Source organism: Balaenoptera borealis (assembly GCF_965194805.1).
Source record: "Balaenoptera borealis genome assembly, chromosome: X".
Lineage (NCBI taxonomy): Eukaryota > Metazoa > Chordata > Mammalia > Artiodactyla > Balaenopteridae > Balaenoptera > Balaenoptera borealis.
In genome coordinates, this window is record NC_138881.1 from 92,841,511 (window position 1) to 92,869,098 (window position 27,588).

General features: G+C 41.1%; 1 long non-coding RNA gene across 1 annotated transcript in view; it reads right to left on the reverse strand.

Moving 5' to 3' along the window:
* Positions 1-27,588, reverse strand: part of LOC309620846 — a 589,684-nt gene that overhangs the window by 218,594 nt on the left and 343,502 nt on the right. The window lies entirely within an intron of this gene.

Genomic DNA, 27,588 nt, shown 5'->3' on the forward strand with positions numbered 1-27,588 from the left:
ATGCTAAAGCATACTTTAATTGGCCTTTTTTTCTTTTCTCAGTGGTACGTAAAATACTGATGAGTCTTACAATTGATGGCATCTTAGATTGATGAAATACAGTAATGAATTTTGCCTAGATAAAAATGGTTAGGAATCTACTTACGTGTAAATTTGTAGGCATTAGTGGAAGTAAAAGACTGTAAGCTTAAGAGGCTAATGACTCATGACAAACTCTGTCCCCAAGTTATTTGCATTTCATGTCTAGCTCATAAGGCTGGAAGAGCTGCAGACCTTATTTAAGCATGTAAGTGCTTTGGTGAATTGGAATCAGCATTTTCCTAGTTTTTGGAAATTTCCTAGTAATGTATGTAGTGTGTCTAAAAAGATACTCCCAATGAGGTTAAAGGGTAAATGCAGTGTTTGGGAAAGGAGCAAGAAGTCAAATAAAAGCCAAGAAGGTACCGTGAGTTCTTTTTTCTGGAATGTTGCTGGATTGACATGCCCGAAATTACTAATGTAGGAAATTTGTTAGCAGAGGACTTCATTTGCTGATTTTTGTTATAATATGATTTAATATAGGATAGAAGAGATAAGCATGGATGTGCTTTAACATAACCTTACATATTTAGGGGGAGATGGTAGGGTATATTTAGCTTTTTTACTTAACAGTTGTCTCTACAATAAAAATATTTCATCAAAACACTTGCTACCAAACTCTGCTGTATTCTATTAAATATTTGCCCTTCTTTGTCAAATGCATCTTTCTGTACAAAAAATTGCTCGGTGACTATCAGTGGGCTCTATACATCAGTCTTGCTTCCTAGAGAAGCACTAAAAAACTGTAGAATATTGTTGGAATAATGTGTCAGATGGAGGGTCTTAGGATACAGACTACATCTGGGGTTGAAGTATATATACCCTCTAGATCAGTGGTTTTCAAAGTTTTGCTCTAACCCACAGTACGAAGCATAAAATGTCGCAGCCCAGTATACAAATACATGTACATATAACAAACTAATAAAAATCATATATCAAAAATAAAACTCATGCTTACTACTTGCAATGTGTTTCTACCATTTTCTACTTCATTTTATTAATTTTTAAAAATGCTGTTCATAGCCTGCTGAATTGATTTTTACAGCTTCCTAATAGATTGTACCAGCAGTTTGGAAAGCATGAAAATAGAGGAAGCATAATATTTTCACCATCACATTCTAGTGGGTGGGGCGGGTAGGGTCAGCTTCTAAAAAGTAGTGTCGTGTCAGTGATGTCACCTTGGCTTAGAAAAGATCAAAAAATTCCTCTCAGGCATGTCGTATTTGTGGAGGACCATGAAGGGCAGCCCTGTTTTCCTCCCATTCCTTATCTTGTACCCGAAGTTCAAAGCTAAGAAAGCAACTGTTTAGGCTAGTCTTTAGGCAGAATCTGGGAATAGGATGTGTGGCAATGAAGTTGAAACAGGAAGGAGGCTGCCCTCTTTCAGATGTGCAAGCAGAGAACTGAGAAGGCATTCCAGCAGAACCATTTTTGAACATGGTTTCATACCACGTGCACTGTATTTTAGCCTATTTTAAGTGAATTTCATATGTTTTTTTCTCTTTCCCTCCCTCCTTGGACACCCCAAACATCTGTATTCAACCCTCCCGGTAGGGAATCCCCTGGCGGTCCAGTGGTTAAGACTCCGAGCTTTCACTGCCGAGGGCATGGGTTCAATCCCTGGTCGGGGAACCAAGCTTCAGCAAGCCGCACAGCGTGGCCAAAAAAAAAAAAAAAAAAGGCTATGGTGGGCTCTAAGGTGTAAATCCTGGTCCTGGTCCCAAAGGAGACCTGTATTCTAAGGCTGTTGTGTCCCTGATGTTGCTTTGTGACCCTAGGTGAGTCACGCACTCTGGGCCTCTGTCTTCTGCTGTTGAATGGAGATTTGCCCCATCTGGCCCACCAGGAGGTTGTGAGGATCAAATAAGACAACAAATGGGAGAATATTTTGAAAAGTGCTAAGTGCTACACAAATACAATGGTTCTATTTTTTTTTTTTTTTTTTTTTGCTGAGCGATTGGCTTCTCCCTCTCCTGAAATTCTGTTTCTTTTAGGTTAAAATCAATTGATCCAGACTGCTGTCCACAACCAGACACTCATTTTAAATCTCGCCACTGCCTTTGCAGGACTTAACCAGCTCCACAAAAAGCCTAAGATTATATCGATACAGATATAGATGGCTTTAATAAAAAAAAAAAAACTGTAAAAGGAGATTCAGGGTATTAAAAAAAAAAAGGATAGCAATTCACAGATGTATTTTTGAGAGGTCTTTCTGTAAAGGGAAAAAAATGGGCCTGAACATTATTGATTCCAGTTCTCTTACTCAAGGGCAGGATATCAGCAAGAGGAATCTGCAACATTTACCAAGTGCAGGTGCTGCAGTCCGCCTCGGAGCCCCGAGCTGCCTGATGTGGCCAGCCTGCTCTTTTCCCCACCGTTTTGTGTCAATTCTGAAAGTGCCTTTGGGAACGATTTCTCTAATAAGCTCATCTGTCCATCAGTGGCACCCAAGACTCCCAGTGGTCCAGGTCCAACCTCATTCATTGGCTCTGGATGTGGCTTGTGCAAAAGGCAAGCCCGGGAGAAGGGACCAGAAGAGAAATTAGCTGGGGGGAGGTGGAGGGGCAGTTGGATAAATTTTGCCTTCCAAACAACTGACAGTAAAAGGGGAGGAAGTGGGAGAGAGAAACCAGAAAATTCAGCCTCCCTTGGATAGGAAATTTATAATCACTGCACGGCAGTTAAGGAAGCCCTTACATCTTAGAATGAGAACTGCAGCTAAAATATACATATATACATATGTATATGTGTGTGTATACACACACACACACACACACACACACACACACACATATATATATACTTACAAATCCCTGGGAGACCAGTGGCAAAACTAGTAATGGGGGGCCTCCTTCTTCCATGTGCCCCTTTCTCCCAATCTTCTGGGGCCCTACGTTGTTATGCTTCCCAAGATCCCCGCAGTTTCAAACTCTGGCCCAATCCTGCCATCCCCTCAAATCCCCCTTCCCATCCCATCCAAACTACTTGCCCTAAGAACCATTCTCACAGTCCCCACCCTCCGCTTTCAAGTTAAGTTTGTTAACTCATAAACTCACCATGGAGATGTTTGGCTTTTGTCTCTTGGGGTTGTATTTTGTCTGGAAGCAGCTGGAACAATACCATCACTCAAAGGAATGGCTTACTAATCTTGACTCTTCAGACATATATTTTGTGTGTGAGGGATGGGAGAAGTTTGATTTGAAGATCAGAGGGACTTCTGGTGCCCCTCAAACTATACTTTGCAGAAGTCGAACTCATATATATCATTTATCATGGAATATAAATTAACCCCGCATACAGCCACCCAAATAGCTTACTGATTATATGTTTTTTTGACTCCTGTTCACTGTGATAAATGGTTTTCATTCCACTACTGCTCTCTCACCTAGTTGTCAGTGGGCTGAGAACACTCCCAAACCCCATTTCTGCCCCATGCTGCTTATGAGACTGCAGAGGCCCTTTGGCAGTAGCCAAAGAAAACTCTAGAAGGTAGTTTGGTGTGAGCTAATGGGTCTGGACTCTACAGTCAAAGAGACCTGGAGGTGAATTGCAGACTTGCCAATTGCTAGTTGTGTGATCCTTCAGCAAGTTTCTAATCCTCCACCAGAGCCTCCGCTTCCTCATCTATAAAAGGGAGATAATAATACTTACATTGCAAGGTTATTGTGAGACCCGAATTAGATACAGCTGTATTGTGCCTGGTACACAGTAATAATATAGCCGACCATCATTAAGCACTTAAATGTGTCCAGCTATGCTGAGCACCTCACATGCATTATTATCTCATTTGACCTCAAATTAGCCTTATGAGATAAGTATTATTGTCATGACCATTTCGCAAATGAGGAAATTGAAGCTTGGAGAGATAGTCACTTGTCCAAGGCCACTCAGTGGCAAAGACAGACTCAGAACCAGGCCTTTATGATTCTTAACCATCATGATATCAGAATTACAGGCACTTCACCAACGGTAGCGATTGCTATAATTGCTGTGTTGTACATTCTTAGAGCCAAGCCTGAGGGAGACTTAGCTGCCCATACACTCGGTGTATATATGGCCCACTCATCATATGTCTTGTCAACATCTTATTCCTTACCTCCTGGATGGAAGGCTCCTAGAGCCAAAGGTAAACATGGAGAAGCATATTCACTATATATATCTCAATTGAGGGTGAAGCTTGGGCTAATATCTGGAGAGGAAAATACAGCAGTACAAGATGGGACCCCCTTTCACCCCCACTCCTTGTAAGGTAGAGGAAACCAGTCCAGGTTGCAAGCCCTGTCTTGGAAGTGTCACAAGGTGTTACCTCAAATTATCTAGGCTGATCTGCCTAGATAGGACCATGCTGGCTGTTTTCTTGGTGGTTAGAAAAGGTTAGAGGTTGTGGCAGCTAGGGACGTGTCTCAATTCACCCTCCAAGAAAGAATTTCCCGGGATTTCCCTGGTGGCGCAGTGGTTTAGAATCCGCCTGCCAGTGCAGGGGACGTGGGTTCGAGCCCTGGTTCGGGAAGATCCCACATACCGTGGAGCAACTAAGCCTGTGCGCCACAACTATTGAGCCTGCGCTCTAGAGCCCGTGAGCCACAGCTACTGAAGCCCGCGCGCCTAGAGCCAGTGCTCTGCAACAAGAGAAGCCACTGCAATGAGAAGCCCACGCACAGCAACGAAGAGTAGCCCCCGCTTGCTGCTACTAGAGAAAGCCCACGTGCAGCAACGAAGACCCAACGTGGCCAAAAATAAAATAATAATAATAATAAATAAATTTATTTTAAAAAAAAAGAGAATTTGCCTTTCAGCTGTGAGGAAGACAGTTACCTGACAGACCCCAGCTACAGTGCCTGCAGTATCTGGTGCAGTATTTGAGCTGAGGCCATGCTCTTCTGGGGCAGCCTCTAGCCAATGACCGAACACAGCAAGGTTGCTAAAGCCTGGCCATTTCAACCCTTTGCAGAACTTCTCTAATGGACTATCTTTCCTCTGCAGCTCTCCCCTAGATTGGCCGAGACTTTCAGATCCACATCACAGGCCTGCCCAACTCTGCTTTTTTCCTTCTTTCCTCTCACGAGGGTCAGATACATATCAATGTCTGGAGACTTCCCTGCCCAACGCTGTTTCCTCCCTCTTTATCTTTCACAAGTGTTAACCCCCAATAAACCTCTTTTATTCCTAACACCCTCTCAGCATCTGCTTCTTAGAGAACCCAATCTGACCCAGGGAGTTTTGTTGCCTCTCCTTTGCCGAACTGAAGCACTGATCAATCTTGAGAGTGAGTGTCTGGTGGCTTCTCAGGCAAATATCCTAGTAGCCTGCTTGACCGTTGCCATGGAAACTTCCACAGGCAAGGGGGAAAAAGAAGGAGACGAGGACTCATTGTAAAGCCCCACACCCAGCCTGTGGTGGGAGAGGCTCCGTAGCCACTTGGGCAGAAGGCTTGGGGTCCTGGCCAATCACATTTGGCCTTGTGAGGGTTGGAGTTGAAGAGGAGATGGAGAGATACTTAGGCTGCCCAGGCCTAGAATGCAGAGGCAGGGAGATAGAGGGGGGGGAGGAGAAGGCTGGGGATTGGGAGTGTATGGCCCAGATAGCATTGTTAGTATCTATCTATCCATCTATTTATCTACCTATCCATTTATCTATTTATCTATCGAGAGAACATAAGGAATTGGCTTACACAATTATGGAGGCTGAGAAGTCCCAAGGTCTGCAGTAGGCAAGCTGGAGCCCCAGGAGAGCCAACGGTATCGTTCCAGTCCAAATCAGAAAGTCTGAGAACCAGGAGAGCTCATGGTATAAGTTCCAGTCCAAAGGCCAGCAGGCTCAAGACCCTAGAAGAGCCAACATTTCAGTTTGAGTTCAAATGCAGGAAAAGGCCAATGTCCAGCTCAAAGAGTCAGGCAGGAGGAGTTCCCTCTCACTCAACGTTTTTGTCTTATTCAGGCCTTCAACTGATTGGATGATGCCCACCTACAGTAGGGAGGGCAATCTGGTCTACTAGTCTACCAGTTCAAATGTTAATCTCATCCAAAAGACCTTCACATACACACCCAGAATAATGTTTGACCAAATATAAGGGCACCACATGGCCTAGTAAAGTTGACATATAAAATTAACCATCACACCATCTTTTCTAAAAAAGCACTTCCCACATCACTCTCTATCACCCTTCACCACTTAATTTTGTTTCAGGGCATTTTTCACCACTGATACATTATATATCTCAGTTTTTACTCTTTGACTCCACTCATTGGAACGTAAGTTCCAAGAAGGCAGAGACTTTGTATATTTTGTTCACTGCTGAATCTCCAGAAGCTATTACAGTGCTTTGCATGTAGTAGCTTCTCACTAAGCAGTTGTTCAATAAATGAACAGTCAAGGTTAAGCATTAGTGAGTATGACGATTTATAGTGCTTGATCTGTGAACTGCCACTTCATGTCCTTTGCCTGTTTTTCCACTGAAGTTTTTTTTTCTTTTTCTTGTTGATTTTTATAGGAGTCCTTTAGAGAAAGTGGATATTAACCCTTTGTTACATGCGTGACAAATGTTTTCTCCTTTCTGTCACTTACCTTTTTACTTTGTTTATACCTTTGGCCATGCGGACGTTTTATGTTCTTTATCTGGTCAAACATGGTACTCTTTTCTTTTTATTTATTTATTTATTTATTTATTTATTTATTTATTTATTTATTTATTTATTTTTGGCTGTGTTGGGTCTTCTTTTCTGTGCGAGGGCTTTCTCCAGTTGCAGCAAGTGGGGGCCACTCTTCATCACGGTGCATGGGCCTCTCACTATCGCGGCCTCTCCTGTTGCGGAGCACAGGCTCCAGACGCGCAGGCTCAGCAGTTGTGGCTCACGGGCCTAGTTGCTCCGCGGCATGTGGGATCTTCCCAGACCAGGGCTCGAACCCGTGTCCCCTGCATTGGCAGGCAGATTCTCAACCACTGCACCACCAGGGAAGCCCCTCTTTTCTTTTTTAACTTCTGATGTTCATACTTAAGACAATATTCCCTACCCCCAAATTATAAATGTAGCCTCCCATATTTTCTTCAAGTGCTTATATAGGTTTGGGGATATCTGTTTTCCTTGGGCTTTTATAAAGTTTAGATTCATCTGATTTTTTAACACTGTTTTCACTAGGTATATGCTGTAAGGTAGAGATCTATTTTTGTATTCCTATTTTAGGAGAATGCATGTAAGGATCAAAGACATAACTGGGCAGCAAACACTGAGTTCATGATTCCCATAATGGACCTTCCTGACAATCTGTGCCCTGGGGAGAAGTGAGCTATCTTCACCCACCACCACTTTTTTCTGAAGTTAGGTTAGAAACCAAATGATTAGGAAGCAAAGGCACCAGTTTTCCTTCATTCTCCGACGATGCTGAAAAGCTTTGGAATACAACTCTGGACAGAGGAAGGGCAGATGTTTCATTAGCATAATATATGCTATCCACTCCCAAGTACCTGTCTTTCCCTTACACCTGTCCTCTGAGCTCCAGTCTCATATATTGAATTGTCTGATTGGCATCCCTTCTTGGGTGGATAATCACGATATCTAACTTATCATGTTCAAAATTAAACTCACCATCTCCTTACAAACCTGCCCCTCCCCTGTGCATGGTACCACTGTTGGCTTAGTTGCTCATTCAGAAACCTAGGAGTCCACCTTGACACCACTCTCACTTCCTACATTCAATCCACCATGAAGTCCCATCAGTTTCCCTCTATAACAGGCATCCCCAACCCCCGGGCCACAGACCGATACCGGTCCGTGGCCTGTTAGGAACTGGGCCACACAGCAGGAGGTGAGCGGTGGGCGAGTGAGCGAAGCTTCATCTGTATTTACAGCCGCTCCCCATCGCTCGCATTACCACCTAAGCTCCACCTCCTGTCAGATCAGCGGCGGCATTAGATTCTCATAGGAGCGCGAACCCTACTGTGAACTGCACATGTGAGGGATCTAGGTTGTGTGCTCCTTATGAGAATCTAATGCCTGATGATCTGAGGTGGAGCTGAGGCGGTGATGCTAGCGCTGGGGAGTGGCTGCAAATACCGATCATCATTAGCAGAGAGGTTTGCACAGAGACCATAATAAATCAGTTGTTTGCAGACTCATATCAAAACCCTATCAGTGAGTGGCAAGTGACAATTAAGCTGCATCTTACAGAGTAGACCGGACATAAGTAACACACTTCAGGTCTCACTGTCTCGTATCACCTCCAGATGGGACCATCTAGTTGCAGGAAAACAAGCTCAGGGCTCCCACTGATTCTGCATTATGGTGAGTAGTATAATTATTTCATTATATATTACAATGTAATAATAATAGAAATAAAGTGCACAATAGATGTAATGTGCTTGAAAAATTCCAAAACCATCCCCTGCCTCCGGTCTGTGGAAAAATTGTCTTCCACAAAACCGGTCCCTGGAACCAAAAAGGTTGGGGACCGCTGCTCTATAGAATGTATCTCAGAAACATATGTAGCTGATCCTCACTATTCACAGATTTCATATTTGTGGATTTGCCTACTTGCTAAAATGCATTTGTAACCCCCAACTTAATACTAGCATAGAACGGGGACTTCCCTGGTGGTCCAGTAGTAAAGAATCTGCCTTCCAATGCAGGGGACACGAGTTCGATCCCTGGTCAGGGAGCTAAGATCTCACATGCCGCAGGGCAACTAAACCCGCTCGCCACAACTACTGAGCTCGTGTGCCTCAATGAGAGAGCCCATGTGCCACAAACTACAGAAGCCATTCACCACAACTAGAGAGAGAAAACCCGCATGCCACAACTAGAGAGAAGCCCGTGCACCACAACGAAGAGCATGTGCCACAAGGAAAGACCCTGCATGCCTCAACTGAGATCCGACACAGCCAAAAAAATAAATAACTAAAATAAATAAAATATTTTTAAAAATACTAGCATAGAATGGTGAAATTGTAGTTCAATCAATGTGCACATTCCCAGCTGAGGTCAAACAAGGCAATGCTCTGCCTTCCTTTTTTAAGTTCTCATTCTGTAGACAAATGTCCTTTTCATGGTCTATTTTAGTGCCACATTTTTGTGCTTTTTGCTGATAATTTCTGTTTGAACTGGCCCCCAAGTGTAGTGCTGAAGTGCTTTCTAGTGTTGCTAAGTGCACGAAGGCTGTGATGTGCCTTTCAGAGAAAATACAGTGTTACGTAAGCTTTGTTCTGCCATGAGCTATAACTCATGTGCTGTTGGCCATGAGTTCAATGTGAATGAACCAATAATATAATATATGTTAAACGAGGTCTCTTTAAACAAAACACACACAAAGTTATGTATTCATCAGTTGACAAAAATGTTATGACCAAAGGCTTGCCGGAACCTAACCCTGCATTTCCTTTAGGAGCAAGAGTTCAATCTTTATTAATGCAGTGTTCATAGCAACTTTATAGAACATAACTATTATGAATAATGGGAATCAACTGTACTTTACTCAGTTTCCACAGCCTTCACCCTAGACCAAGCCACCATGCCACCATCTCTTGCCTGACCCGTTTCAGTATCTTCTAGAGTGGTATTCTTGCTTCTACTCTTGCCTCACTAGAGTCCACTCTACACACAGCAGCCAGAGTGATCTTCTGGAACAGAAAATCAGATTATATTACTTCCCCCACAAAACCATTGGTGGGGGGGTGACTTCCTGTTGCCCTTATAATAAAATCCAAATTCTTTGCCATGGCCTGCAAGGCCCTGCAAGATCTGGCCCCAACCTGTCTTTCCGTAATTATCCTCCTACCACTCTCCCTTTTACTCTGCTACAGCTGCTGGCCTTATTGCTCTTCCTTGAATATGCCAAGCTCATTCCTTCCTCAGGGCCTTTGCATTTTCTCCACCCTCTTCTTAAACCCTTCAGCCCGCAATCTGAATGGGTTGACTTCTCAAAGTTCAGAGCTTAGCTAAAATTGGCACCCCCTCAGAGAGGACTTCGCTGACCACTCTGGCTAAAGTATGCCCCCCAAGTATTCACGATCATACTACCCTGTTTCTTTCTTGATAAGAAATATCACACTTTGTGGTTACATATGTGTTAACTCATGTGACCCTGCTGTTGCACTCCATAACAACACTCCTGCCAGAGTGCTCAGTTCATGACTGTGAAGATTCTGCTCTTCCTCAGAGGCTTGAATACCCTCAGATCCCAGAGGATGATGAGATACTTTACTTTGGTGCTTTCATTAAGCTGCCTTCTGGCCAGCACCATGTTCACAACACATGGCCCCTAGAAGTCCCTCCTCTTTATCTCCCACTTGTCTTCATTTTTTACCACCTCCCCTCTCATTTCATCCTGAAGTTGCCTCTTGTGTTTAGAGTGGTCAGTTCCATTTATACCTCCCTCTTTAAGCTCTGTAGAAGGATAAATTTTTTTTGAGATAGGAACTTATATTTTTATTTTCTCCCTGTTTTCCTTATTTCCCTTCTCTCTTCATTTAAGCAAGTAATTGGCCCTGTTCTCCTTGACTCAGAGGAGGGATGTGTCAGAGTGCTTTCTCTGGCTCCCGGTGTTATGTTGGACTGCCAGGGCCATCACAATCTGCAACTTAGAACCTGCCTTTCAAGGTAGCTGCCTACACGTGAGGCCCTCACCTCACATCTAGCTCCTTCTGAAACAAGGCAATTTGGGCTTCCCCCTGAATGTAAAGAAATAGTGAGTGAAGCTGGTGTCATCTCTCTTGCTAGTATGAGGAGTAGGGATTCCACCAGCGTGTTGCCTAGGATCCTCTGGATCCCTCCTGAATGGGCTCCTTGGTGAGCAACATTTTCCACCGATTGCATCCAGTCTACTTGTCAACTTTTTCTTGGATATTCTTGATCATTTTGGTTCAAACAGCAACCCCTTAATTAGTTCTAGCATTTCTCCATCCCCCAAAACACTTCCCTCAGCACTCTGGGGCTTTCTTTCTTAGGCTATAATATCTACTTCCATTATCCATCTAAGGGATGGTATAGTACCCTACAAATGGACCATCCATTAGTGATAGTTCTTCTCATTCCCACGAGAAGAACTCTTATGTCTGGGGAGTAAACGCATATCTTCCCCACCAGCAAGGCTCCTTCTTTTCCTCCCACCACTGACTATTGCTCTAACACTACCCATTGATCTCTGTGCCAATCCTCCATCCCCATCCAATGGAACAATGATCAGTTTAGGATTAATTCATGGCTGACACTGTTATCATAGTCTTTCCAAGATAGTATCTGTGTGTAATATAAAGGGCATATTAGAATCCGAAAAAGTCTAAATCAGTCATTGACTAGTTGGTCCACTGGCATCATATATGCTTGCTTGCAGTCTGCCCACAACCTGAAATCTTTACGCCTCTGCAAATCAGTTGTACACAGACCCCAGTGTAACATGGCAGAAACTGATAGTTGATCCCCAATATATACTCTTCACTTATTTAAATAATAGAAACCTCAAGTTTTAGCTAGGTACTTGGCTTCCCAGCTGAAAACTACATTTCCCAACTTCCCTTGCAGCTAAGTTGAGGTCATGTGACTGGAGTAAAAGCAGAGGTGATACTGTAAGCTTCTGAGAAATACCTTTAAAGGGAAGGAACATATGGATACGATGGTAAGAGCTGGAGAAGCCATCTTAGATTATGAGATGGAAGCTGGGTATTAGAACATTTTACCTCCATTTCCCATTCCTCTGACTTTGTTATTGTCATCATGTACTTAAGTTATTTCTACATATTATTTTGAATTCTACAAGATATTATTTTTATTGTTTGATAAGTTGCTGTTTATTTAGATTTATCCTTTCCACTGCTATTCATTCCTTCCTGCATTCCTATGGTTTCATTTGGGATCATTTTGCTTCTACCAAAGAATGGCTTTTATTTCTTTTAGTGTGGCTCTGCTTGCAACAAGTTCTCTCAGGTTTTGTTTGTTTGGAAAAGTCTTCATTTTGCCTTCATTTTTGAATATATTTTTACCATGTATAGAAGTCAAGATTGGCAGTTATTTTCTTTCAGTACTACAGCCAGCACTTTGTCTTCTGGCTTTCATTATTTCTGTTGAGAAGTCAGCTAATAACTTATTGCTCCTTTGAACATAATGTCTCTTTTTTTCCCCTCTGGCTGGTTTTAAGATTTTCTCTTTAGTTTCGTTTTCAGAAATTTGAATATGATGTATCTAAGTGTGGCTTTCTATGTATACTTGGTGTTTGTAGTGCTCTTGAGTCTGTGGTTTTATATCTTTAAACAGTTTTGGAAAATTCTCAATCATTATCTCTTCAAATATTGCTTTTGCATCAGTTCCTCTCCCCCCACCCCCTCCTGGCACTTCAACTACACATGTGTTACACTTCTTCACCATGTTCTATATTTTTCAATCCTTTTCCTTCTGCTTTCCAAATTTCAACCTGAGTATTTCAACTGATCTGATCCTTAAGTTCATTCATCTCCTCTGTGTCCAATCTGCTATTAACCCATCAATTGATTTCTTGTTTTTATATATTGTATTTTTTAGTTCTAGAATAGCCATGTGATTCTTCTTTGTGGATCCTAGTTCTCTGGTGATGCTCTCCACATTGTCACCTGTTTTCTTAGACATAGTAATCACACTTATTTTCAAAGTCCATGTCAGACAACTCCCATGTCTGGGTCACTGAGTCTGTTTCTATTGTCTTCTTTTTCCTTTTGGTCCTGTTTCTCAGTATACCTGCTGATTTCTTATTCAAATCCTGGAAATTGTATATGAAAAGTTGTATACATAATTATGCTATCTTTCTCTAGAGAGGGTCACCCTCTCCTCTAATAGTCGCTGTGGGAGGACATAACTCATGTTAACTCAATCAGGGACTAAGCTGACTTGAGGCTGAGTCTCAGTGTTTGCAAGGCTCAGTCTTCCCCTGGTTCCCTCTCATTTGTATGGTGTAGCCCTTTAGTAACTTAGAGCTTGAAGGGTCTACTATGGCTCTCCCTCCTTGGCAAATACTGAACTTAAATGGTTTCCGCTTCAGTATCATGGAACTTCTGAAAACTCCAGTCTACATTTCAGTGGCTTTCTACTTAATTCCTTAGCTTCTTGGCCTCTGCAGCTCAGGAATTTGGCAAATATCTTGAGTCAAAAAAGCACTGAGTGACAGGCTAAGATGTGCTTCACCTCAGTCTGGGATATTGGTCCCTTGGCAGCTCCAAATCAATTTTTATCTCCTCAGCTCCATGAGGTTTCTGAAATCTCCGCTGCTTTTTCTGCTTTTTGACAGAGAACAAGGTCCAGATTCTAAATTTCTTGCCCGCACTGAGTCAACAAACTCCCTAAGAGTTAAAGCAGTGGCTTACCTCCCTGTGGTCTCCTTCTCTCCAAGATCTCAGATTCTCAAGTTCTGCCTTTCTGGCAGCTCTTTATGTCTTCAAATAGATGGCTTTTCCAAGTTCCTCTCATGTGTTGTTCTGCAACAAAATGTTCCATCATAGCTAGAGGCTGAGATCCCTAATTAATACATACAGATATAAAGCATTAATAAAAAGTTCTCTAATATGTTTCTGATGTATGACGGTCATCGTCCTAGAATGTTCGCTAAAATATCAAATGATCTGGGATGTTGTCCAGGGCTACTCTCTTTTCACACATCGCATATGCCACTTATGACAAACTAATTTTTCCTCTTAGTGCTTTGCTTCCCTTTCAACCTCTTTTCAGTCCTTAGCACAATAGAGGAATCTCCACATTTATAATTCTCTCAACTTTGTTCCTGGGCTCCTTTCTCCACGTAGCCTTTGATGAGATTTGTCAGAGACTTTCCCCTGGTATGTCCTGCTTTCTATGTGATGGTTGCCTTAGCACCCTTGGCAGGAGTGAAGAGACTAGAAGATACTGCCCCTGGTCAGTTGCTAAACCATACCTAGTCCATACCTGAAAGAGACGAGAGTTGGTTCCAATGAACTCGTGTATTAAAATCAGACCTGCTGGGTCTGAACACATCAGTACCCACCACTTCACTGATGCCCCACCTCCCTGTGTCCCATACTCCCCACCTTTGCCTTCTCCCTTGATCTTCAGGAACTCCAGGCTCCCCACAATTTACGCTAGGTATGGGAAACTCTGCACCCAGACTACAAGACCTAACCCTGTCTGGTCTTCTAAGTGACCATGAGCCAGATACTCTTCATAAAATAACCAAAATATAATAGCTATTTGAGACTCACTCTATAATAGTTCATCTTGGCATAAACTTTCCACCATTTCACTGCATCAGTAGTTCTCAACCCTGGCTGCACATTAGTATCATCCGTAGAGCTTTTAAAATACGTCAGTGGCAGGCCCCTTCTCGAAGATTCTGATTTAATTGGTCTGGAGGAAGCATCTTCACCTGTAGTCCCACTAGCCTTATGGAGAAAGACTGAAGTTGCAAGGTGAGAAATCTGGTGGGAAGAAGTTGGACTGCACCAGAAGAATTGAGCCGATTATTTCTTGGAACCCAGCTAGCTCCAGCCTGAGAGCCCCAAGCCTATTTATTCCCAGACCACTCTAAACATTCATTAACATTTTTCCAGCTTTAGGGAAGCATTCCCTCTCCTGCTACATGCAATTTGCTAACATATACATCCCCTTACTTCTTTGCCGGGGGGTGGGCAGTGCACAGGGGAGATGGCAAAATGATGAGCTTCCAGGCATTACCTCCTGACTTTCCAAATCTCATGAAGATTTTTCTGAATCTAATTCTTTTTGCATTTTTTTATTTTATATTGGAGCATAGTTGATTCACACTGTTATGTTAGTTTCAGGTGTACAGCAAAGTGATTTAGTTATATTCATATACTGTATCTATTCTTTTTCAGATTCTTTTCCCATATAGGTTATTACAGAGTGTTGAGTAGAGTTCCCTGTGCTATACTGTAAGTCCTTGTTAATTATCTATTTTACATATAGTAATGTGTATATGTTAATCCCAAACTCCTAATTTATCCCTCCCCCACCCCACCTTTCCCCCTTGTCAACCACAAGCCCACCCTCTAAGTCTGTGGGTCTGTTTCTGTTCTGTAAACAAGTTCACCTGCATCATTTTTTTAGTGAATCTATTTCTTTTCCATGCAGCTGCCAACACCTTAAAGTGCCACTCTACCATTAGTCCTGCCTGGCCTACGAGGAATGGGTGCAGCGCTCAAAGTTCTCGCAATCCTACCTTTTTTTTCTCTCAAAATTTTCAGCGTTCCCCCTTCCCACACTCCACATCCCTCTCTACCTTCCCAATTGGATGACAAAAACAGAAAAATGGAGGGAAGCACGTACTCCAAGTCCTCTTCATGAGCCCCAGGTTGGCTGGCAGACCCTGGCTGTACTCTGTTCCCTGGCACTGTTTTGATCCTCACCTGCTCACGTGATTCCATCCCACAGTCCCCCTCTCCAAATCTCCACAGAAAAATGGTAACAGTTCTCTAACCTTATCACATGTTTCTCCTCTCTCTGTAAGAGGGTCAAGAACTTACCATGCCTTTCTCAGCACTCTCCGCCCTGAGCAGCCAGAGGCTGTCTTTTACTCCCCATAATTCAATCCTCTTCCCCAGAAACTTTTTAAACCCCCATACGAATCCTGAGCTTTCCTCCTCTGGCATCATCTACCATAAACCCCATTGCTTGTCCCAACAAGTCAGCCCAAGGACCCAGCAGTGTGAGAAGAGCTAGATCCAGTGATAACGTCAGTTTGGCTCAGGAGAGCCAATTGTGCTCATCTCCTCCCAACTCCATGTTCAGTGATGTCACTTTGGTAACTTGAAATCAACCATGGCAGGAGTATTTACATCATAAAACCTGGAAAATGCAACAAACCAGTGCTTTTCTTCCCTTAAAGAGTCAGTTGTTAGACTTTTACTAACAACCAACAGAGCTTGGCCCTGATGCCCCCATCACTGTTTCTATTCAATACTGCACTGGAGGACTAAGTCTGTGAAGTGAAACAAGAAAAACAAATTAACAGTGTATGGAATTAACAGTGTATGAAAATTAACAGTGTATTTTCCTCCTTTCTGAAAAGGAAGAAACTAAGACATCATTATTTGTAGATTAATACAATCATCTTCTTACAAATCTACAAGTGATTATAAATGATAAGAGATTTAGCAAAGTGACCTACTATAAGATCAATATTCAAAAATCATCTGCATCTCTATATTAGCAACAAAGGGTTAGAAATTTTTCTAATAAAAAATACCATTTACAATAGCAATGAAAACTATAAGGCACTTGGAATTAAGTTTAACAAAAGATTGCAAGACCTAATCAAGAATATTATACAACTTTATAAAAAGACATGGAAGAAGCTCTAAATAAACAAAGATATGTACCACGTTCATAACTAGTCACACTCAATAATCATAAAGATAACAATTCCTCCCAAATTAATCTCTAGATTCAATGAAATTCCAATCAAAATTCCAACAGAAGTTTTCACTGAATTTGGCAACTGATTCTCAAATTTGTATAACAAAGTACCAAAAATAGCCAAAACAACTTCTAGAGAAGCAGAATAAGGTGGGGAGATTTGCTTGGACAAATATTGAGACTTATTAAAAAGCTATAGTAATTAAGACAATATGCTATTGTTCCAATTGACCAATGGAACTAAATGGGGGTTCAAAAATAGACCCACACGTAAATGGAAGTGTGATATATGAGAGAGGTGGCACTACAAATTATTGAGGAAGAAGTGAATGAAATAGTTACGCTAAATAATACAGATGGATCTTAGTAGCATTATGTTCAGGACGAAAGAAAGTCCAAGAAAAAGACTATATACAGGAGGATGTGATTTATATACCTAAAAAAATTCTTTAGGCATGCATAAATATGTAATAAAACTATTCTTTAAAGCAAGAGTAAGGAAAACATAGAATTCAGGATACTGGTTATCTCTGGGTCTAGGAAAAGAGTGGGATGGTATATATAGATATTAATTATTAATAATGTTCAATTTTTAGTTGGGTGGTGAATTAATGGGTATTTATTATATTGTTATGAATTTTAATACACATATATGTATATTTTAGTACACACGTAGTATACTTAAAGAGATAGAGGAAAATTAAGTGTGAGGAATAATTCGTATTTCAGTATGTACATACTTGGTTATGATATCACAAAGGAAATATTGAAGTATTCAGTTGTTTACACCTTTATGTTGAAGCAACAATGACCACAACACCAGACTGATAAAGATTTGTGGTATTGTCAACTCAAATATCATAACTGATCAGTGTTGTGGTTTTCCAAAATGGTAAATAATTCTTCACAAAGTTCCAAAGAAAACAAAGCACAGTTTTCTCTCAATTTGTGTAGTAGTAACAGCCTTGGAAAATTCAGTATATATCGAAGGCGTTTAAAAGCTCCTTTGTGTTTGTATTTCACATCGTGTTAGATTCTGGACTCGATAATTATAATCAGGTTTTGCACCCACTTGATTCTCCAGCAGAACGTTTGAAAGTCTTATGGGACAATGCTCTGCTGTGTGGGAATGTGCTGAGCATGACTAGAGTTAAGCATCCTCAGCCCTCATCCATTTAATGCTAATAATGTCCCACAACCATTGTGAGAACCAAAAACGCCCCTACAGATCTCTCAATTGCCCCCTAGGAGGAGCAGTATCACCAGAACCACTGCCCTCGTGGAAGTGGGTGAGGGTAGGAAACCACCAGCTTTTCCGTGACTTGGGCTCTTACTTGAATAAGCCAATTAGCTCATCAGAGAAGCTTCCACACCTGGCCATCAAGAAGTGATGTGAATAACCATTTTTTTTTTTAGATTCCATATATATGTGTTAGCATACGGTATTTGTTTTTCTCTTTCTGACTTACTTCACTCTGTATGACAGACTCTAGGTCCATCTCCCTAGGGGCAGGACAGGAATAAAGACGCAGACGTAGAGAATGGACTTGAGGACACTGGGAAGGGGAAGGGTAAGCTGGGACGAAGTGAGAGAGTGGCATGGACATATATACACTACCAAATGTAAAATAGACAGCTAGTGGGAAGCAGCCGCATAGCACAGCTCGGTGCTTTGTGACCACCTAGAGGGGTGGGATAGGGAGGGTGGGAGGGAGACGCAAGAGGGAGGAGATATGGGGATACATGTATATGTATAGCTGATTCACTTTGTTATAAAGCAGAAACTAACACACCATTGTAAAGCAATTGTACTCCAATAAAGATGTTAAATAAAATAAAATAAAAAGGTGATGTGAAGTGACAGAGTGTTTAGTTTGAAAGATAAAGTGGGCAGGGGCCGGAACAGAAGAAGGCAGAGAAAGAAGACTGAATGCAAGTTCCAGAAACTGGGAAAGTTAGTAAAGAGAGTTGCTGCAAATCTTCGATCTAACACTGTAAAGTGCATGTCCTATCTACCAGGACCACTTTAAGACCTAAGGGGACCTTAGGGGCACCTAATGGAGTGGAGAGGAAGAATCTGTACCTGTGTGGGAGTTGGGGGGTGCAGAATTTGATCCAGTCTGCATCAGGGGAAAATGGACCTCACCGTTACAGAACTTTACTAAACGTGTGGGGATGTTGTGCCCTGAGCAAAGGAAGCAATGAATCCAACATGTGTCTTTCCTGGCAATGCCCACGGATGACACCAGGAAGGACTCCACCAGCTTTACTCCCCCTTCACTCATATTTGCACAGGAGCCCCAGCTGTCCACTGACCTCAGCTTCGGGAAAGGGGGCAGGGTGAAGAAGGAAACAGGCTTAACAGATATGCAATTGAGCTGAAGCATAAGGTGGCCCAGAATAACCTAGCAAGACAAATAAAGCACTTGATATACAGGTGTGATGCCAGGAGTCAAGGACCGGAGATTGGGTCCAGCTGCGGAAACTGGGCATCCTGAGTCTGTCTAAGATAGCTGAGCATTGGAAGGGCACACAGTATGTGGTAGGGAAAAACAAGGATGACTGCCAACATATAAAGTCCAGCCTGGGGGCAGCCAGGAATGGGGGGAAGCAGCTGTCAAGGTGATATATTGTAATAATCATCTGACCATTAGGCAGCTGGAAGGGAGAGGTCAGGTGAATACACTATGAGGCCATGGTTACTGGATCACAAGAAATAAGTTATGTTATGTTAAAAGGAGAAATATGAATCTCTCTTGCAAACAAGATTAGGGGATGGGTTGTCAAGAAGGAAATTCATCCTTGTAGAATCCACAGTCTAGAGTGGAAGGCTTCCTCCCCACACATTAGAGTTCATTCAACCCCACCACTCACACAATCAAAAGACAATGAGTTGACATACTGTTTGGAGGGGTAAGTTGCAGAGCAATGTATAGGGTAAAATCTCATTTAAATATTTGACCTACCGTGGGGAAAACAAACACATGCACACATACACATTTGTAAGAATGTAGAGAAAGGTGTGAAAGGACATACACCAAACTCTTAACACTGGCTACTTTAGGGGGTGTGATTGGTGATGGGGATGGATAAAGAGGTCTATATTTTTCTTTACACACCTCTATATCACTTGACTTGTTCAACTATCATGTGAAGAAAAAAACTTTTTAATTAAATCTGGTAGATTTGAGCTTACCCCTCCCCTTTGCAAATTCAGCAGAAATTGGGCAAGGGAGGAAAGTCGTTGACATGCAACAAACACCGGAGGCAGCAGAGACATGGGACATGATCACTTCTGTAGGGAGGGGTGGGGCATGTTCCCGGAAAAGGGGAGGTAGGGACATGGGGGAAGAAAAGGGTAAAAGGGAGAGGACTTAAGGAGGGGATGAAGAAAGGGGTAAATCAGTGAAGGAAGGCCATCCTCTGGAGGCCTGGGGAGCTTCTGCATGTGATGCCGCCAAGGACCAAGGCAGTGAGGCCTTGTACCTTTGTAAAGGATTGAGGTAGCTAGGCTAAGGGCATAATGCCTGCCCTCATCCTCAACTTGTTATGGCTTTGGATCAATCACCTGAGCTCTGAGAACTGCTTAAACCTCCTTCAGGGTTCAAGGTATATGGTATACTTTAGAGAAAGGCAAATGTGGCAGCAGAAGAGGGAGCCAAAGAGGGAAATAGCTGCTTACTCCCCTCCATGGATATTGACAGCACCCTCACTGTGGACTGTGGGGTAGCAAGGAGTACCTACCTGCAAACGACTGTGGGCGACAGGGTTTCAAGGATTATCCACCTGTGGATGGCGATCCAGCTGGAGAGACAGTAAGGTCCATTTCCCCTACTCCCCCACCGGTGGTACCTAGAGACTCAGCTTGAGGGCCAGAAAACAGAAGGAACCACCACCCACATGCAGCTGTATCCCGAAGCAGACCAGATTCTTAAGGGCCTTCTGCATCATCAATGAAAGAATGATCTGTTTGGGTATGGTTCCAATGTTGTTTTTTGTTTTTGGAAATTATTAATGCCATGTATCAGCTCAACAATTCTCCCCAAGTGAAGGGGTTTCAGATTATCTGAGAGCATGGGGGAGTGCTTTTTAAAACCAGATACACTGGTTCCCAGCCCTAGGTGAGAATCCCTGCCTTTGTGAGCCATTGCTATCATAGGATTATGTCATAACACTCAGATGTGTCAGGACAGAAATGAATAAACGAAAAGGTGAGAATCGCTCTTCTAGTCCTATAGTTCTCAAAGTTTGATTCCCAGGCCAGCAGCATTGGCATCACCTGGGAACTAGGTAGAAATGCAAATTATTGGGCCCCACTGCAGACCATACTGAATCGGAAACCCTGGGGTGGGACCCAGCAATCTCTTTAACAAAACCTCCAGGTGATTCTGCTGCATGCTCAAGTTTGAGAATCACTGCTCTAGCCAAATTCAAAGTCTTTAAATATTATCACTCTCCTTGGCTGACCATTGATCTCCATACCCCCTGTAATAATGGAAACCATCAACCACCTCCTTTTGCTTAAATATCTCATCCTTCAGTTTTTCTGATTGCTCCTGTCTTTTATTTCTCCTTCAATGTCTCTTTTTCCTCTTCTCTTTCACAAAATGTGAATGTATGTCCAATGCTCAGCCATCTGCTGTTACATCCCTCCTTCTCCATTCTTCTCCCTTCATCCACAGTTATGATTTCAATGATCGTTTCTATGTTGATGCAGCTTGACATCTAAGTCCTCTATGACCAAATACCTACAGTCTAATACTAAACAGTATTTTCCACCAAGTGAATTATCTAGTCACTGCTTCAAATTCAATATGCCTAACCTTCCCCACTCTCCATGGTAGCCTCTCCAAACTAAAAAATCTCATGTTTACCTTTGATGGCTCCTTCTTCTCTCTTCTCACCCAATCCATTCAAACATCCTATTTAATGGTTCTTCACAATGTCTCCTGGATATGTCATTCTCTATTCCTTTCCCCTACCCAAGTCTAAATTCTCAACATCTCCCAATTGAACCTCCTAAAGACCTTCAAAACCATTTTCAGTCTCCCTTCCTTCAATCCTACCAAACTACTGTTCATAATAATATTGTTTGCATCATACTACCTCCCTGTTCAAAAATCTATTGATAGCTTCCTATTATTCACTGCTGCAAATCTAAATTTCTTTGTATGGTTTTAAGACCCAGCACAGGGACTTCCCTAGTGGTTCAGTGGTTAAGACTCTGTGCTTCCAACACAAGGGGCACGGGTTAGATCCTTGGTCGGGGAACTAAGATCCCACATGCTGAGTGGTGCGGTGTAGCCAAAAAAAAAAAGCCAGCACGGTAAGACCCAGTACAATCTGGCTTTTTTCTTCCCACCCACCATTCCCTCATTTAGTGAGCATGTCCATATTGTAGGTGCCATATTGTAGCAGGCACCTAAACGTTAGCCATGACTATGACAAGCAATCTCTCTGGACTATTCCTGGTTTTTCTTAATCAGCAGCCTCTTATCTCCCTGCATCTCCAGTCCCTGACCCTTTCTCAGTGTCTTCTTTCAGCTCCTTGGTTTTGATGAATTGGTCCAAATCTCCTCTCTGCCTTACTAGACTCAGCTCCCTACTTGACCCTTGGTTCTGTGTACTGCTCTGACTTCAACATCACTCTCCAACAACTTGGGGAAAGTTTGTTCCACCAGCATTGGTCCTAAGGAATCCTTCCAGCCATATGACTCATCCTCCATCTCCCACTCCTTTCCCATTAGAGGACCTTCTTGGACATTGTCTCTATATTAAACCTTCTATTCCAGTAAATCTGGCTACTCACTGAGCAGCCCACACACACACACTTGCACACACCACTCTCATCCTAAGGTGAGCTCTTCGATCTTTCTGTTCTTCTCATATCCTATCCATCTTTAAAGACCCATCATGTCCAACCTGCCTGAATTCCTCACACTCATAAGGTAGACTGGCTTGGGTACTAGCTGGCAGACCAGAGTCCGAGGTTGGGTTCCCAGGGGTCACAAAGGCAGGTATACTCTTCCAGGTTGCCCATATCAGGAGGAGAGAGAGAGAGAGTAGTAGGTCCAATCCAAGCCCAAGTCTTTGAAAGGGAGAAAAAATGTTAAGAACTAGTGAGACAAGACACAAACATCCAGTTCCAAGGACTAGAGCAGGGTCATAAATAAGACATTGATTTTCTTAACTGGATTGTTACATGTTGTAAATAAACAGCAGGTCAGAAAAAAAATGAAAGAATATCTTGGAGCAAGGGGAGTGGTGGAATATTTGCCAGGAAAATTGTTGGACATTCATGGCTCATTCTATAGGATGGCAGAAGCATGAAAATGACATGTTGGCTTAAAGGTTCAAGGTTGAGACAGATACCAGTTCCACATCCTTCTTGCCTTCCAGTTTATGGCGTAGAACTTCTTTTTCCCTGCCCACTGGAAGTTCTTTTGTACTTGCAGTCTGCATTTAATAGTCAGCATCTTTATTTTTTCATTCTGTCCCTCTCTCTAAATATCACTTCATTTTTTCTTTATAGTCTTAATAACTTTATTGGATTTTATTATAAAGCTAATGATAAATACAATTTATATGTACTAGATTTAAATAGAGGACATTTAAAAAAGTAACTGAAGATTAAATTATTGCCAACTTTAAACTTCAGTAGAGACATGATCGCTGCTGAAAACAAAATTAGTTTTCCAGAGGATGAACTGGAGAAATAACCCACAATATTAGAGCAAAAGCACAGGAAAATTGAAATTATGACTGAAAATATAAGAGAGAGATAGAGATAGAGATAGAAACATATCCAGAAAACCTCTTATATAAAAAATGAACAGGTATAAAAATGATAATCAAGAAAATGATAGAAGAAAACATCCCTGCACTTACAAATTCCACAGATAAAAAGAAAAATCTTACAAGCTTTCAGACAAAGAGGTTTCTTTTCATTTGATTTTGTATTTACCAAGGAAAGAAGCAGTCTATAATCAGAGCTCTCACCTTCCTCAGTGAAAGCAAAAAAAAAAAAAAAAATGATGGAATAATATCTATAGACAACTGAGAGAAGAGGACTATCGTTCAGTAATTTTATACTCATTCAAGATATTGTTCATCTGTGTGGGCAAAAGACATTCTCAGACACTCAAAGACAAAAAATTACTGAAGAAATTCCTCTAATCAAATTAGAATGAAATCAAAACAAAGATTTCAAGATAAGTAAAGATTTAGGGATTTAATGTCTAAGAAACAGTGGTTATAATATTTACAGCTAAGTATAAAAGCTGATGATAATATGACAGTGTAGTACGTGTTAAGTAAGAGTACTTGAAATGAAAAATACCGTGCACACACACACACACACACACACTCCAAGGAAAAATTTCTTATCTGAACTATAGCAATTACTGCCTAATTGGTCTCCTCACTTCCTGTTGAATTCTCTCTAATCAATTCATCTTGCAGTAGCCATTGATCTTTGTAAAATGTGTGGCAGAGTGAGGAGAACATGTTTATTATTAAATGTTGATATATCTAAAGGGAAAAATAGCTTAAATATGATTGTTAAAATAAGAATGTAACCACTAGCAAAATAGAGTTATATTTAGAGAATTTCTAAATTCCTTGGGGAAAGGGAAAGGGTAAAGAAAGATTTTTTTTAACTTGATAAATCTAGCTAAAGTAAGGAAAGAAGAAATGAAGAAACAACAAGTATAAAAACAAACCATGAGAGAAGAAATAGATCAAATATATTTGTTATCGCAATAAGTGAGGATGACTTAAATTATTCTTTCCTCAAAAAAATAAAAAGGACTCTCAGTTTTTGTTTTTTAAAAAAAAAGCAATGATATGGTATTTATAATGAATACTCCTGAAAAAAAATAACAAAGAAATACTAAATATAAAGCAAGAGGAAGACTGTATGAGATGAGTGCAAGCAAAAATAAAGCAATATTAAAATCAGATAAAGTGAAATTCGAAGCCAAAAGAATTAAACAGAACAAGAATATGTTCATTTAATGATAAAAGACACACAGAGAATTTATGTCATAAACTTCATGCACTAAACAATGTAGCAGTGAATACATAAGGAGAAAAACTGGAAACACAAGGACAACTTAATAGAAAGCCATAGTTATAGTGAGAAAATCTATATACTTCTTTAAATATTTAACAAATAAATTAGACAAAAAATAAGCAAGAATATATAGAATCTGAGTAAGACAATCAACAGTTCAATTTAATATAAAATCGAACCTTACAAAGAATACACATTCTTAATATATATCCATAGAACATTTCTAAAAATCAGTCATGTGCTTGGCTACAAAGAAAGTCTAATATATTTCAAAAGGGAGAAATGTATATGCTGCATTCTCTGACTAAAATAAAATAAAACAAGAAATTCACAAAAAAGATAACTCCAAAATTTAATATTTGGAGATGAAGAAATCCTCTTCTGAACAATCACTGGATCAAACTGGAAATCAAAATTGAAGTTACAGGGGGCTTCCCTGGTGGCGCAGTGGTTGAGAATCTGCCTGCTAATGCAGGGGACACGGGTTCGAGCCCTAGTCTGGGAAGATCCCACATGCCACGGAGCAAGTAAGCCTGTGAGCCACAACTACTGAGCCTGCGCATCTGGAGCCTTTGCTCTGCAACAAGAGAGGCCACGATAGTGAGAGGCCCGCGCACCGCGATGAAGAGTGGCCCCCACTTGCCGCAACTAGAGAAAGCCCTCGCACAGAAACGAAGACCCAACACAACCAAAACTAAATTAATTAATTAATTAATTAATTATTTTTTAAAAATTGAAGTTACAAGTTATCTAGAAATTATTTAAAGAAGAACACTTCATAAAAGGAAATCTGTAAGATGTGGCTAGAGTTAAACTTTGAGGAAAACTTATAGCCTCAAATATTTTTGTTATTAAAAAATAAGCATGAAAATAAATGAAGAATTTAACTTACAAATTAAAGAAAAAATAATAACATTAATTTAAAGAATGTGGAAAGAGAGAATTAATCAAGGCAGAAGCTAAAATTAAAGAAGTAGAAACTACTACCACTACACAGCCCCATCCATCCCCAACAGACACAAAGGAGAATGGATAAATAAAGCCAAATCAACAGACCTATAAAATAAACCACTTCCTTTAGCAACCTAATTTAAAAAAGAAAAAGGGTAAAGATTAAAATGTACTATTAGGGGGTTTCCCTGGTGGTGCAGTGGTTGAGAATCTGCCTGCTAATGCAGGGGACACGGGTTCGAGCCCTGGTCTGGGAGGATCCCGCATGCCGCGGAGCAACTGGGCCCGTGAGCCACAACTGCTGAGCCTGCGCGTCTGGAGCCTGTGCTCCGCAACAAGAGAGGCCGCAATAGTGAGAGGCCCGCGCACCGCGATGAAGAGTGGCCCCCGCTCGCCACAACTAGAGAAAGCCCTTGCACAGAAACGAAGACCCAACACAACCAAAAATCAATAAATAAATAAATAAATTTATTTTAAAAAAATGTACTATTAGGAATGAAAAATGAAATATAACCACTTAAATAAAACATTGACATATTTATAAGACAAAATTATAAGCAATTTTGTCAACAATGAAAATCTAAAGCAAATGAACAAATTTCTAGCAAGATATAGAATATCATAATTAACTCAAGAAGTGGTAGGAGATCTGAACAGACCAGTAATCATAGGGGAAAAAAGTAGGAAATTTCTGAGTTCTAGCTAACCTTCAGAAAACATTTCTGTTACTCAAACTGACCCAGATTTATAAAGAGCACCCCAATGTATTCTACACATAACCTTTTTTTTAAATTAATTTATTTATTTATTTTATGGCTGTGTTGGGTCTTCGTTTCTGTGCGAGGGCTGTCTCTAGTTCCGGCAAGCGGGGGCCAGTCTTCATCGCAGTGCACGGGCTTCTCTTGTTGCGGAGCACAGGCTCTAGAGCACAGGCTCAGTAGCTGTGGCTCACGGGCCCAGTTGCTCCACGGCACGTGGGATCTTCCCAGACCAGGGCTCGAACCTGTGTCCCCTGCATTGGCAGGCAGATTCTCAACCACTGCGCCACCAGGGAAGCCCCCACATAACCTTTTTAAAATGTGATGAAAGGATACAACAAAAACTATAGACCACTTTTACTTATGAATATAGATGCAAAATGTTTTAATAAAATATTAGCAAATAGATTCCAGAGTGGTAGTAAAAACCTAGTTCACTGTGATGAAGCAGGGTTTATACGAGGAATGCAAATATGGTTAAATTAAGCAATCTATCAATATAATTCATTACATACACAAATTAAAGGAGATGAGCGTTATATAATTGTTTCAAAAGGTAATGAAGAAGTATTTGATATAACTCAGCAGGCATGGATAATAATAAAACCTTTAAAAAAACAAACTTAGAAAGAAACCACCTCAATCTGATAGACTGTTTAGCAAACTCCAGTGAATACTGTAAGAAATACTTTTAGTAGAAAAGGTAACATCAAGCCTAGGCTGTTCCAAGCCTGTGTGAGAATGACCTCGGTCTCCCACAGAATTGAAACAGAAGAGTTAAGATAAATGGGAAATGTTGTGTTTGTCGTGGTAACTGTGTGGAACTGCCCCCAGCTTTGGCCATTTGTGACTTGCCTCAGGCCTACATGGCTAGAACTGAACATAAGAGTAGCGGACAGTGTTTTTCACTGAGAAAGAATGTCCTTTGGCTAGATAGCTGGGATCAAATTGTTAGACTGTTACCTTGTGCCACTCATAAAATAAATTCCAAATGGATTAAATATTTAAATTTTCAAACGAAAACCTTAGAAGAAAATTAAAAAGAATATATTTAGAACCGCAGGGTGGGAGAGGCCTTCTTGTGCAAGATAGGAAACTTAGAAGCCATAAAGATTGACAATTTTGACAACATAATTTAAAACTTGCTGTGGGGCAAAAGACGCAGTAAAATGTCCACTGAGAGAAAATATGTGCAATTAAATAAAAGAAAACATACTCATAACCTTATAATATAAAAGGAACAGATTTATAACCCTACAATATAAACATAAACACTATAATATAAATATAAACCCTATAATATAACCCTAAAATTTTCTATTGAAAAAGCTAACAACCTAAAAATTGTGGCAAATGTTGTGAAGAAGCA